The sequence below is a fragment of the Cnephaeus nilssonii genome, assembly GCF_951640355.1.
Source record: "Cnephaeus nilssonii genome assembly, chromosome: 7".
In the NCBI taxonomy this organism is placed as follows: Eukaryota; Metazoa; Chordata; class Mammalia; order Chiroptera; family Vespertilionidae; genus Cnephaeus; species Cnephaeus nilssonii.
Window position 1 is genome coordinate 51,551,015 of NC_137078.1, and position 13,824 is coordinate 51,564,838.

Here is a 13,824-nt window from a genome sequence, read left to right on the forward strand (position 1 = left end):
GCATAATTCATTTTTTTCTTCATGTTTGTAAATTTCATAATAGATTTTAAAACTTGTATTATTAACACATGTGGTTGAAGAAATTTAAGGCAAGAATGCATTAAAGTAGAACTTCAAGTTTCACAAGGTGCTTTAAATGTCTCATTATTCTATGAATAAAAACATCAAGAATTCAGTTTTATTTAAAAATATAGTTATCTCCATCAGTGCAACTGAACTACTGGACATGGAGCTTTTAAGTTTAAATGAACTACATGAATTGGCAATGAATACTCCATCTTCTCAAGAACTTATGAATTAGTCTTTTCAGCTACCCATTAGTCCCAAAGCCATCCAAGAATTGTTCAGTGATTATGTTCAATAGTGACAGAAGAAAATGAGTGAAATTGAAGGAATATGTTCAATCTAGCCCATTTTTAACAGAAATAATTCAAACTGTAAAATATTTTTAATTTCCAATCTAAGTGTGGTTTACAAGGCAGTAATTGCCATTTTAAATAAATAAAAACGAGAATAGTATTATTATTATTATTATTTAATATTTTTATTGATTTCAGAGAAGAGGGATAAGAAGAGAGAGACAGAAACATCAATGATGAGAGAGAATCATTGATTGGCTGCCTCCTGCACACCCCCTACCGAGGATTGAGCCGGCAAGCACATGCCCTTGACTGGAATTGAAGCTTGGGACCCTTCATTCCACAGGTTGAGGCTCTATTTACTGAGCCAAACCAGCTAGCACTGTTTTTATTATTTTTAACTTAGTCCCTAGGCTAGAAACTTTACCTTCATTTTTATATTTAATTTGCTAATACTTTAATAAGATCAATACGATGGTCTCAACTGTCAAATCTATTATTTAGGCCCTACAGATGGGGATAGAGAGGACTCTAAGAGTTCCATAATGTTCACCTGTGGAGATCTTTGATAATCACATGTGGTGTATTCTTTCCTGCATTCCTTTTTGTAGGTCATGGATATTTGTTCTTTTAAAAAATAGGATTCTTTAAAACTACAATGAGATACCACCTTACACCTGTTAGAGTGGCCATTATCAACAAGACAAGCAACAACAAGTGTTGGAGAGGTTGTGGAAAAAAAGGGAATCCGCATTCACTGCTGGTGGGAATGTAGACTGGTACAACCACTGTGGAAAGCAGTCTGGCGATTCCTCACAAAAATTAAAATTTGGTGTTTTTAGTCCAGGAGCTGATGATAAAATTTCTCATGGTTTATTTGATAGGCAAAATGTCTGTATTAGTCTATAGTGCCAGACAGAATTGGCAATAAATTATGGAAATATATGGTAGGAAGACTAAGATACAAGTCTAATAAAAAGTGCTGAGACATCACTGGAATAGTGCTGAATTGAGAAACCTGTACATAGGGAAAATACAGTATACAGTTGAAAGATACATAATATGGCATCACTTTCAATGATACTATAGGTTCAAATTACAACACACACTTCTTGCCTTTTGGAAGAAGGTAAATCTAGTCCATTATATTAAAATTTGCAAAAAAAAACAACCCACAATTATTCAAGCATATATGAGTCAACTTGGTGTACCATAATAAAATACTATAGATTGGATGGCTTAAACAACAGAAATTTATTTTTTCAAAGTTCTGGAGACTGGAAGTCTGAGATCAGGATGTCAGCATGGTCAATTTCTGGTGAGAGCTCTCTTCAAAGAGTTTGTGTGTGTGTGTGTGTGTGTGTAGAGGGGGAGGATGCTCTGACTTCTTCTTCTAAAGGATACAAACCCTATCTGATTAGGATACCACCCTTATATCCTCATCGAGCCTTAATTACCTCCTTGGAAGCCCTATCTTCAAATGTAATAACATTGGGGTTTAATTTCAACATATGAATCGGGGTCAGGGGTAGAGGGGTGGCAACACAATTCAGTCCATGGCAAGGTTGGTATATAAATGAAAAATTTCTTCCACTAGTACCTTTCCTCTTTGCTTTTCCTCCAAGTAATACTCATTCTCTCATTTAAATATAGATTAGACAAATATTTCAGAAGTGACACCATATTATTAGCTTCTGTGAGGTCCTACATTGCATTCTTTATTTGGCCTTAGACTAGTACAAATACCTTATTCCTTGAAATGCTAAATTATAACTAAAGATTGTTAATGAGTATGTGTGTTGCTCCAATTCAGTAAACAAAATTTTCTTACTGCTTTTATTTATTCTGAGAAACCCAGAAGTTTATCAGAGATAAAAAATATATTCACCTGTGAGTAATGACTCCAGCATATATTATAATTTGAAATCATTAGAATGCTTATTTTGACTTAGACCATTTATCAAATGAAACAGGATAGTGATTACATGTTTAGATTTTTAAAAGAAAAGTGTAATAGTGGCATTGCAAATTTAAATTTGTTTTTTGTGCATTAGTCACTTATAAAGATTGATATACTGTAATAGAACACATCAGCTTATAAACAACTAAAATATAATTGTATATTGCAACTGGAACCATGAGGATTGAAAACATCTTAATAAAAAAGGCTTTACATATTCCCTGTAATAAATAAATGACACAGTGGAATTGATTATTGCTTACTGCCCAAGGGAGAATCTTCAAGACAGAAAAATGCAATATTCTTACAACAAATTTATCAGATCATAATCCAATTGTACTCAATTTTGAGTTGAAGAATGAACCTTCACCAAATGATGGGTCGATAAATAATACTTTAATTGTCCAGAAGAATTTTAAACAATTAAAATTAATATTGAATAATGTTTCTAAGAAAATGGTATTAAAATGTCTACATAATACTTTATATGAAATCAGAGAATAAAGAGTACTGCAATAAAGATGGAGAATAATATTGTTTATATGGGAAAATTTAGAGGAAAAGAAAAGGAGCTCAAAATATCACAGGTAGAAAAAAAGCATAGCAAATGCAATTTGTACATATGGATTAATTAGAGAATTACTGAAGACAAAGATAAAACAAACATTTAGATTCAATAACAAATAATTTGTGTTCATTTACTAAAGGCTCACAGTACAGTTAGCATAACAACAAATAAAAGAACCAGCATCAAGATTTCTAAAAAAAATGGGACATCCCAAATCCTAGATAATAGGAAAGATAAGAAGAAATATCAGATACATTAACTTCATACCTGTAATTGTACATAAGCCTCAACAAAGAAAGGTTAAAACTTCAACACACTGGGGAAGTACTCATTTTCTAAACTATACTATAATCAAAATAAGAACATTTATCATTAAGAAAAAAATAATCAAAGGAAAAAAATATCTTGGGTGAGGATTAACAAAAAATAAAAATTAAATTAAAAAATAAAATAAAATAGGACAATCTTGAGTGAGAATATATAGTATTTCTAATCCAAGGAAGAATATCCTGCCAATTTAAATTGCTACTGTATCTGCTTATTTAATTGAAAGCCATTTTAAAATCTACAGATTTCATTTTAGGAACAATGAGTTTCAAGGGTTGGTATATTGTTCCTTTAATTGATTGTTTATGACAGTCAAGTAAAGACAAAGCATAAAAGTAGCCAGATAATTTGAATGTGTGCAACTATTTAGATTTGGGAAATACAGATTTCCTTATTTGTAAAGGAAATCTGTATTTCCCAAATCTAAATTTCCTTATTTTAACCTTATTTTTTACATTCATGAAAGTAAAAAGGGCATAGGTCCTGATTGACTCAGTAGCTATTTTCATTCAAATCTATGAATGAAATTATTCATAGCTAATTAATTTGTGCTGAGAGAGCATGTGCCTTCTGCAGTTGTCCATGATATTCCTTCTCAACCTCTCTCTCTCTCTCTCTCTCTCTCTCTCTCTCTCTCTCTCTCTCACACACACACACACACACAAACACACACGTATACAATGAAGCAAAATGGGACAAAGAGAGAAAAATCTGTATTTCCCAAATCTAAATAGTTACACACATTCAAATTATCTGGCTATTTTTATGCTTTGTCTTTACTTGACTGTCATAAACAATCAATCAAAGGAACACTATACCAACCCTTGAAACTCATTGTTCCTAAAATGAAATCTGTAGACATTAAAATGGCCTTCAATTAAATAAGCAGATACAATAGCAATTTAAATTGGCAGGATATTCTTCCTTGGATTAGAAATACTATATATTCTCACTCAAGATTGTCCTATTTTATTTTATTTTTTAATTTAATTTTTATTTTTTGTTAATCCTCATCCAAGATATTTTTTACTTTATTGATTTATTTATTTTTATGCATTTATTATTATTTTTAGAGAGTATGGAAGGGAGAGGGAAAGACAGAGAGAAACATCAATGTGAGAGAGACACAATTGGTTGCCTCCCTTGTGGATAGAACCTGCAACTGATGTATGTTCCCTTGACCTGAATCGAACCCACAACCCTTCAGTCCATGGGCCGACACTCTAACCATTGAGCAAAACCGGCCAGGGCTAAGATTTTCCTATTTTAGATCTGCCATTCATATAATAGGTGGGTAAGGGATATATTAACTTATTTTTAATCTCTATAAATTAAAGACAAAAAAACTGTACTACTAAGAGCATATATTTTATATAAATTTAATTTCTTATTGAAGATGAGAATAGAATTCAAGGTTGAGTTACACATTCTTCATGTTCAGATTCTAGCATATTTTCTAAATTATTCAGATCAGAGAGATGGCATAACATCAAAATAAAACACTGTGTTCCAAACTGGGCTCATAAGCAGAGCTCTTTCATTTTTCACCTCAAATACATCATTCAAGCTGTATATAAAGTGAAAAGTGCTCCCTGGATTTGTGCAATACAGCAATGTACTTGTGAACTGATTTGATCAGCTTCATTAAGTTTGATGGTACACTTTTGTAGAATAGTGAAGATAATTGAGGTCCTACCTGTATTTCTTTTTAATCTGTGGTGATGCTGTAATTTAAATAAAGTTTTTGAAAGTGAATCAGAAGCTATCGATGGATAGTTGGTATTTAAATAGTAGCTATTCAAAGTTTATAAAATGGTCATACCAGCCTTACCATTATTTAAAATTACCATAATATATTATGAAAAGATTGGCAATTTTAGAAATTATATTGCACCGGATGTGTCAATAAAGCTACAGCTGAAATACAGGGTAATATTTTTGAGAACATTTAAATAAAAGGTAAATATCCAAATTTTAGTAAATTTTTATTCACTAATACCCCTTATTTTAGGGGTTTGCCAGATAAATAACTCATTTGGTGTGAAAATCATGAACAGATACTTAAATATTGGGCACATGTATTGACAATAATAAATGCATCAAAATGTATTCATTTGACCAGCAGCTGCTGAGTTACTTTGATATCAATAGTATAAATTGTCCTAGCTGGTTTGGCTCAGTGGATAGAGCATTGGCCTGCAGACTGAAAGGCCCCGGGTTCAATTCCAGTTACTGGCACATGCTCGAGTTGCAGGCTCAATCCCTGGTAGGAGGCATAGAGGAATCAGCAGACAAATGATTCTCATCATTGATGTTTCTATCCCTCCCTTTCCCTTCTTCTCTGAAATCAATAAAAATTATATTAAAAAATAGTATGAATGATATATGGGATGAGGGGAGAGAATGAAGGGTAAAAGAGGTCAAATATATGGTGACACAAGATTTGACTTTTGGTAGTAAACACAATGCAATATAAAAATGATGTATTATAGAATTGTACACTTGAACCTATATAATTTTAGTAACCAATGTTACCTCAATAAGTTTAATTAAAAAAAGAAAAGTTAAATTTGGTTAAATCTAATTTTTTTTCAGTTTTTTATTTCAAGAAAAACATCTACACTAATAACAGAGTAGGATGCAAATTGACCATACCTTTGCAACACCCACCAGCCAATCAGGAGTGAGTATTCAAATTAACCCAACAAAGATGGTGGGTTAATTTGCATATGCAGGCACCAAGTGGCCAGGGGCGGGGTGGGACGCAGGTGTTCCACCCTGCCCCAGCCATTCCGGGCCTCTGGGCAGCGTGGGAAGGTGGAAAGGTGGCTCCGGGCCGGAATGAAAAGGCGGCTCCGGCCGGAGCGAAGGCAGTGCCGGCAGCCAGGGAAAGGAAGGCCCATTCTTGCACAAATCTTCATGTATTGGGCCTCTAGTTTTAAATATGATAATGTTACATGCAATAAATACCAATTATTCAAGAAAAATGATCTTACAAATAAAAATGTTACATTCAATAAACACTAATATTTCAAGAATAAAAGAATTTTAAGTATAACAATATGACCAAAACTGTACTAACATAGAATGATATCACAAAAGTTGTAGGAAATATTAAAAATCTGCAAATAACAGGATTACTTCTATTATATTCTAGACTAGTTTTTTCACTTTGGCTCTATTTTTGTTCATCAGTTTATGTTGTTCATTATATTCCACAAATGAATAAGAATCAAGGAAATATACTAACTGCATGACACAGCCTTCCTAAAGTAAAATTTTGTTACTGAAATAGTCCACTGCTTTAAGGTCAACTGACATATGTTTGTGAAGCTGAGACATGTCATGAATTTATTCATTTGGAGACTAAGATTTACAATGTATAAGATATCCTTGAATTATGTAGTATCCTATATTATAAAAGCCTAATATGCTAAGTGTCCGGTTCACTGGCAGGCTGTTCAACCAATCAAAGCGTAATATGCTAATGATATGCTAAGGCTGCTCAACTGCTCACTATGATGTGCACTGACCACCAGGGGACAGTTGACCAGTCACTATGACATGCACTGATCACCAGGGTGCAGAGAGTCGACCGGTAGACCAGTCACTATGATGCGTACTGACCACCTGGGGGCAGATGCTCTGGCTGGTAGGTTAGCTTGCTACAGGGGTCTCATTGCTCAGAACTGAGGGACATGACCAGACATGCCCTGGAGCCCTCCCGTGGTCCCTCCATGGCTGGCCAACCTCCAGCGCCCCTCCACAGCTCCAGTTGTGCACCAGTGGGGTCCCTCAGCCTGGCCTGCACCCTCTCACAATCTGGGACTCCTCAGGGGATGTTGGAGAGCTGCTTTCAGCCTGATCCTGCAGGCTAGGCCAAGGGACCCCACTAGTGTATGAATTCGTGCACTGGGCCTCTAGTATTAAAATAAGTAAACATAATTCATGGCTCTAAAAGTCTAATTACAGATGTACACAAGTACCTATGATGTAAGTTTAATTGTAATACATATTTTAACAGTAGCATGCATTGTGCACAAGAGTTTAAAAGAAGGACAACACACTATCTTAGAGAAATTGAAAGAGGTTCTAATAAAAGACATGGCAGTTGAATTGGGGATATAAAGAAGAACAAATTTTGATTGGCAAACTTGATTGTTAGCAGGAAACCCAATAAGGAAAAACACTGAGATAGAGAATTTAGGTCAGAAACTGTGGTAATAGCAACATAGGTTTGATAAATGATTAATTGGATACATATAAATTATTAATTAGAAGTAATGCTGGGGAAGTAAAGCCAATGAGTTTAGACATTATCAGAATATAATTGGGATATATCACAAATGTTTCTCCTTCAAAATATATTAAATAATTACTGGATTGCTGTGCTGCCATGAAACTACCAGCCTAAATAAAAGTTAATTTATTTCTCTACCATATTTCCTTGCTCATCAATTTGGCAAATCATTATCTCCAGTTGAGATCATTTTTTTGAAGCCCCTCTTCGCTGACAACTTAGTTTATCCTTTTAGCCATTCTTCTTCCACTCTGATTTTTAAAATGCTTTCTTTCATGGTCTCATTATCTTAATTGCACAAACCAGAAAATTGTGCACCAGGTTTAATTACCCTCTTCAATGGTTGTCTCCCTGAATGACCAATGGCCTCTAAGCTTGACAGCTTAGAACATAGTGAAGAATATTTTATTATTGTGTGGTGCTACCTCAGGTCCTTCATGAAGTAACAGTTGAATTGCTAAGCGGGCTCTCACTTGTCTGAAAACCCAAATGAGGTTGGAAAATCTGTGTCCAGGATGGGTCATTTATGACACTTTTGGCCTTTGGATCAGTTCCTTACCATGTTGACCTCTGCATAGGATTCCTCATGACATTCAGCTGACTTCCCCCAAAGAAAATGACCCAAAAGAGAGACTGTGACCAACTGGGAAGATCTCTTACAATTTCTTCTTGGAAGTGACATCCATCAATTCTTCTTATTCTATTGGTCACACAGACCAATTTTGGTATAATGTGGGAGGGTACTATACAAGGCTGTGAGTACCGGAATATGGGGATCATTTGGGGGCTATCTTGAAGGCTAGCTATCATACTCTCTCCCCATCTCATCTATGCAAGTCTATCAACTGTGGTTCTGAAATAACTTAGAAATATGTATCCTTTTGCTCTCATTCCCAGGGCTACTACTTCATTTTACACTTCTCTTTCTGAGTTATCGTTTGGCAATTGGGTCCTGTACTTCAGGTATCTTCCTTCTCCAATCTGTTATTTTATTTTATTATTTTCATCATGATGTATCAAACTATATTCCTGGTCATTCAGAGCTCCTACTTAAAAACAAGTAATAGTTTCCCATAGCTAGAGAGGAACTTAGTAAGACATATAAAGGTCCTCAAAGATTTAGATTCTGCTTATGTTCTGGCTTCATTCCTTATCTCAAGTGACAGTCAACCCAACTTCCCTTCAACCTAGTTGTCTGAGCACAAAATGTGTTATCATAGTCTTCGTCATTAAAATGTTGTCTTTTTTATTACAATACCCTTTCTTATTTTTTTTCCTGCCTAGAACTTTCTTAGTCATTTTTCATTTATTTGAAACCTTTGCTAAGCCCCATAGAAAATTTATTGAGTCTTTTTTTTCTATACCATGACCATAACTAAACTATCATATTGTATTAAGGATTTTCTTAAACTAAGCAGCATGAATTTGGTATGCCAAGAATGGTTTATAACTCTCAAGGCTTGGAGATTGACCTCCTCAGGTCCGAAGACACTTGCCCCTGGGTAGCAAGCAGCCTTGTCTGTCCTAAGTGTTATTACAGAAATACAATCATTGGTTTTCAATGAAAGAATATGAAGTTATCCAAAATTTTTCTTAACTTACTGTTTAGAGCTGAATATACTCTCTGATCTGTGTTTCAATGATCTGTGTGATTGAATAATTCTGACAGAGGCTCAAACAAAATTGTAGAAATATTCTTTATAAACTATTTAATTTTCCTTATCCTCTAGATCCACTTATGTTAAAATAGTATAATTTTCAAAAATAAAGTCTTAATTATAATTAATCTACTCTTACTCCTGAAATTAATTTATTACTAAAATATAAACTTAAAAAGGGGTCTAGAAACAAAATCCAGTAACATCAGGACTATAATCTGTTTATGATAAAATTTTACCTCTTTTATTGAATCTCTTAACCATTTTTCTAGTGTTTTTTTAAAAACTGTAAAAATATTTTAATACTATCTTTAAAAACTCACCTTCCTTTCCTTTAACAATGAAATGAATCTCAGTTTTTCTCAAAGCACACTGGATTCTACTATGTGGAAGTTATATATGAATAAATTGCTTTTGATGTTTTCATTATAGTCAGAGATACCATTCCATCATTTTCATATTATGGTAATCAAGAATGTGTATTACCATATGATGCATTATGCTTTTAGTAACAAATCTGTGAAAGAAAACATATTGTGCACTGCTCATAGTCTGTCTTTTTTCACTAATTGTTCAAAGAGTATTTTCTTTATTGAGCATAGGACTTAATTACTTAATTATATATTAGAACAGAATGGCTTTGAAGAAACTATCCTCATCTATGAAGTGCATAATATGTTACCAAAAAAGTGCCCTAATTACCTAATTAATTGATAAAATGGATTGACTCCAAAGGACATACATAATACAGATTTTTAGAAAATGTAACCACAGAACTGCACTGTAATCTATATTGGCCAAGTGCATAATCACAATTTCGTTTTTCTTATAAATTTACTTGGAGAGAACTATAAACTAGCACATAAAATTAACAAGTTTTTAAAAGTACACATATACAAGGTCTTGAAATGATTAGAATTATGAGACAGAGATCAACATGACTGCTGTTCTTAAATGAAGTGACACAAATGAATGTGTACCCCTTTGAAATAATTGTCATTAAAATCAACAAATATTTATTAAAGTCCTGCAGAACATGTGGTACTATATAGTACCTTTCAAAGGGTTATAGGGCTTTTGTTGCCTTCAATGCTTACTACCACAAATGGTTGGTTGAAATAACATTGTCCAGGGGCCCTTCAAGTGACTCCTTATGAAGTCATGTAATCTCTCAAGATCTCAGTTTCCTTATCTTAAAGATAAGATGATCGATCTGAAGGCCCCATATATATGAAAGAAGGAATCAGAGTGTGACAAAAATGACAGGCAGCTTAACAAGTAGTTGAAAGGTAGCTAGGAGACCTATTATTTCTCAGGAGGTATATGTATATAATTATTCTATTTAAATACCAATCATTCAAATCTCTGATGAAACCCTTCTGCAGATCAGACAAAAATATCAAGAAGCAAAATAGTATTCTGAGCAGAATGTAAAACAATGGCAGCAAGTTTAGGGGGGAAAGAGAAAAAAAAAAACTAAGAAAAGGTAAAATGCCATATATTTTATAAAATTATAAAATGTCTTTTTAAGCCAACTTCTCTTTCTGTGTATCACCCATGATAATAGTCCACAGTTTTATTATTTAGCTCCTAATATTGAAAATTTCACAAACTGACAAGTATTATTCAATAGCTGTATTTAAATGTGCTTTCATCCAGAGTGTCTTCTAAAAATGGCTCCAAAAACAGACATTTTGGAATTGCAGGAGGATATACACGGAAGTATGCTTGATCAGGCAATCCTTTCTCTGTCCTTCACATTACATCACATTGGGAGATAGCAGTGCTCCCTGACATCTTCCTATTTTTAGAAACTGAGACCAACAAGGCTGATGGAGGATAGGAGAGTTATGTCTCAGTTATCTGCCTGACTGGATGTGGTTTATGTATATAAAATGATGTGAGGAGCAGACTCTAGTTTTAAATCATTTAAGACAAGTAAGCCAAGGCAATAGTCTACTTATAAGAAGACAGAAGAGCTACTTAAGAAGGGACCTGAGTAGGTCTGATGGACTGTGCTGACCCCGTTCTTTTGTAAACAACAGATTTTGCAAACTGCATTAAGTAAAACTGTGTTATAAAAATACACATTACATCAGGTAACAGAAAGTCACAACTCCAGGAGCCAGTGTATTGTTAGGCTTCATGAAAACTAGGCCCGGTAGTTAATTCAGGGTCCTAGTAAACTCTAGAGGTGAAGTTTGTCTTTCTGTCTCAGCAGCTACATTTCTGGTCATTGTTTCTTAAGCTGGTCTCCAAAATACATTGTTCTCTTTTTATGTCAATTTTTCAATAATGAGATTCTCTATACTTTTCTCAGATGAAATTTCTAAAAGAATTTTAGCAGTCTCAGAAATTATCAATACCCTTCTCCAGCCAGAATTTTGTATCAGCTATATCTTAGGTTACTAACTGAATACCCAAATTTTCATCCTGCCTCCATATTAATTTCTTTGGTCATAAAATATCAAATATTAGCCCAACTGGCATTGCTCAGTGGTTGAGCATAAACCTATGAACCAAGAGGTAACGGTTTGATTCCCGGTCAGGGCACATGGCCAGGCTGCAGGCTTGATCCCCAGTGTGGGCCCTGCAGGAGGCAGCTGATCAATGATTTTCTCTCATCATTGATGTTTCTATCCTTCCTCTCTGAAATCAAAAAAATATATACTAAAAATCAAATGCTTACATTACTGGATTTTTTAAGTACTGTAAATAATATAGTAGATTTGAAAAGAAAGATCCTTCCTGTCATTGAGCTTATTTCTTAGAAGTGAGAATAACTATTGGAATGAACCAATTAAAATAAATTAATGAATTAAGAGTTAGTGGCAAGTGTTAAGGTATGTTAGAAGGATTACTTAGCTACTTCTAATTGGGCGATCAAGGGAGTTATAAGTTGATTTTGGTGAAAAATCAAATGTTCCTTCTAAACTAAAAATGATAGACATTTTATTATAGTAAATAGTTATTGAAATGCATTGATAAAATTTCATTTACTATGGTAAAGTCTCTCTCTTTTTTCCCCCCAGAATCATTTTGAATAGGATGCTAGTTTCATTTTGGTTCTTAATAAATGAAAGAACAATTTAATTGGTCTCAACACTTTCTATTCCACATAACCCTAGTGAAATCTGCTTGTATCATGTTTCATAAGATCAGACAAAATAAAATGTTAAACACAGAAGTTTCAAGAGTAGAAAATTACTTTTTATGCCTTTTGGGAGGATGTCTAAATGAGAAAATGTATTTCCATTTAAAAAAGGATGGATTTTTTTTCTCTCTCTGTAAGATGATGATAACTCCAAACGGAGTGAAGTCAGGGTTGGTCAGAGTTTTTTGGAAATTGAATACTGCTGGCTGATAGTGAATTATGAGAATAAAGGATAGACATTCCCTCTTGGTTGTGTTCTTCTGTGGAAGGGCTATTAGAAATTATATTGAAGTTCCTCAGCAACAATATTATAATAATTGTTAATAAAGCTGGGCAGAAGAGTCAAGCAATATCATACATGTGAATGCCAGTTAATATTTAAATAGAAATTGTTCAGAAGCAAAACCTTGAAAAATATGACAGTGCCTTTAATCAGGAAATAGAGCATACAACTTAACAACTAGAGAAGTCAATACTTTTAAAATAAAAAGTGCCAGAAAAATACACAGAACATTAATGTGAATTAAAAAAAACACACACACACAAAAGCAAACACCTTTCCTAAGACAAAGTCTTAATAGAATTTAAGAAAAACTGTTTTGATATAATCAGGATACTCATTATTTTATTATTAGGAGGCATTTTTATTCTTTTTATGATATTTTCTGTTAGACATCATGGTCTTTCTTGAATGGGAAAAAAAATTCTTATTAGTGATTGATGAAAATTTTTAATATCAGCAAGCAAATAATGATAAGAAAAACTCCTTCACAAATACATTACATGTTGGACAGCTTAGAGTAAATATACTTCCAAGCTTTCCTTAAATATCACTAATAATGCATTTGGAGTAGTTAAATGAATGCTCCCTCAAAATACTAAAAGTAGAATATATTTAGAAGTTATTATTTAGTAAATGTCATCATGCTTAGCATTTTACCTATTTCCCCAAAATTGAACTCATGTAATAAATTAGAAGCATAAGAATATGAAAGAATAAAATAGCTCATTGATGTGGTTAATATATTCCTACTTGAGGCTTTATTTTTTTAATTTATCTCTACAATAAAACTGAACTCTTGAACTTAATATATTTTTATTAAAAAATGGCATATATATATTTACTTTTTTTAAAGTATATCTTTTATTTCCATTATCTAGCATTTGTCAAATTCCTAATACATTTAAGACTCATATCACACCCATCTTTTAAAGCTCATACTATATAATAAAAGCCTAATATGCTGTGTCTGGTTGTCCTGTTAGCCGTTCAACCAATCAAAGCATAATATGCTAATGATACGCTAAGACTGCTCAACCGCTTGCTATGATGTGACTGACCACCAGGGGGCAGACGGTTGATCAGTCAACCAGATGCTATGACATGCACTGATCACTGGGGGCAGATGTTCCAATCAGTAGGTTAGCTTGCTACTGGGGTCTGGCCAATCGGAACTGAGCAAGACAGGCTGGACACACCCTGGAGCCCTCACCTGGT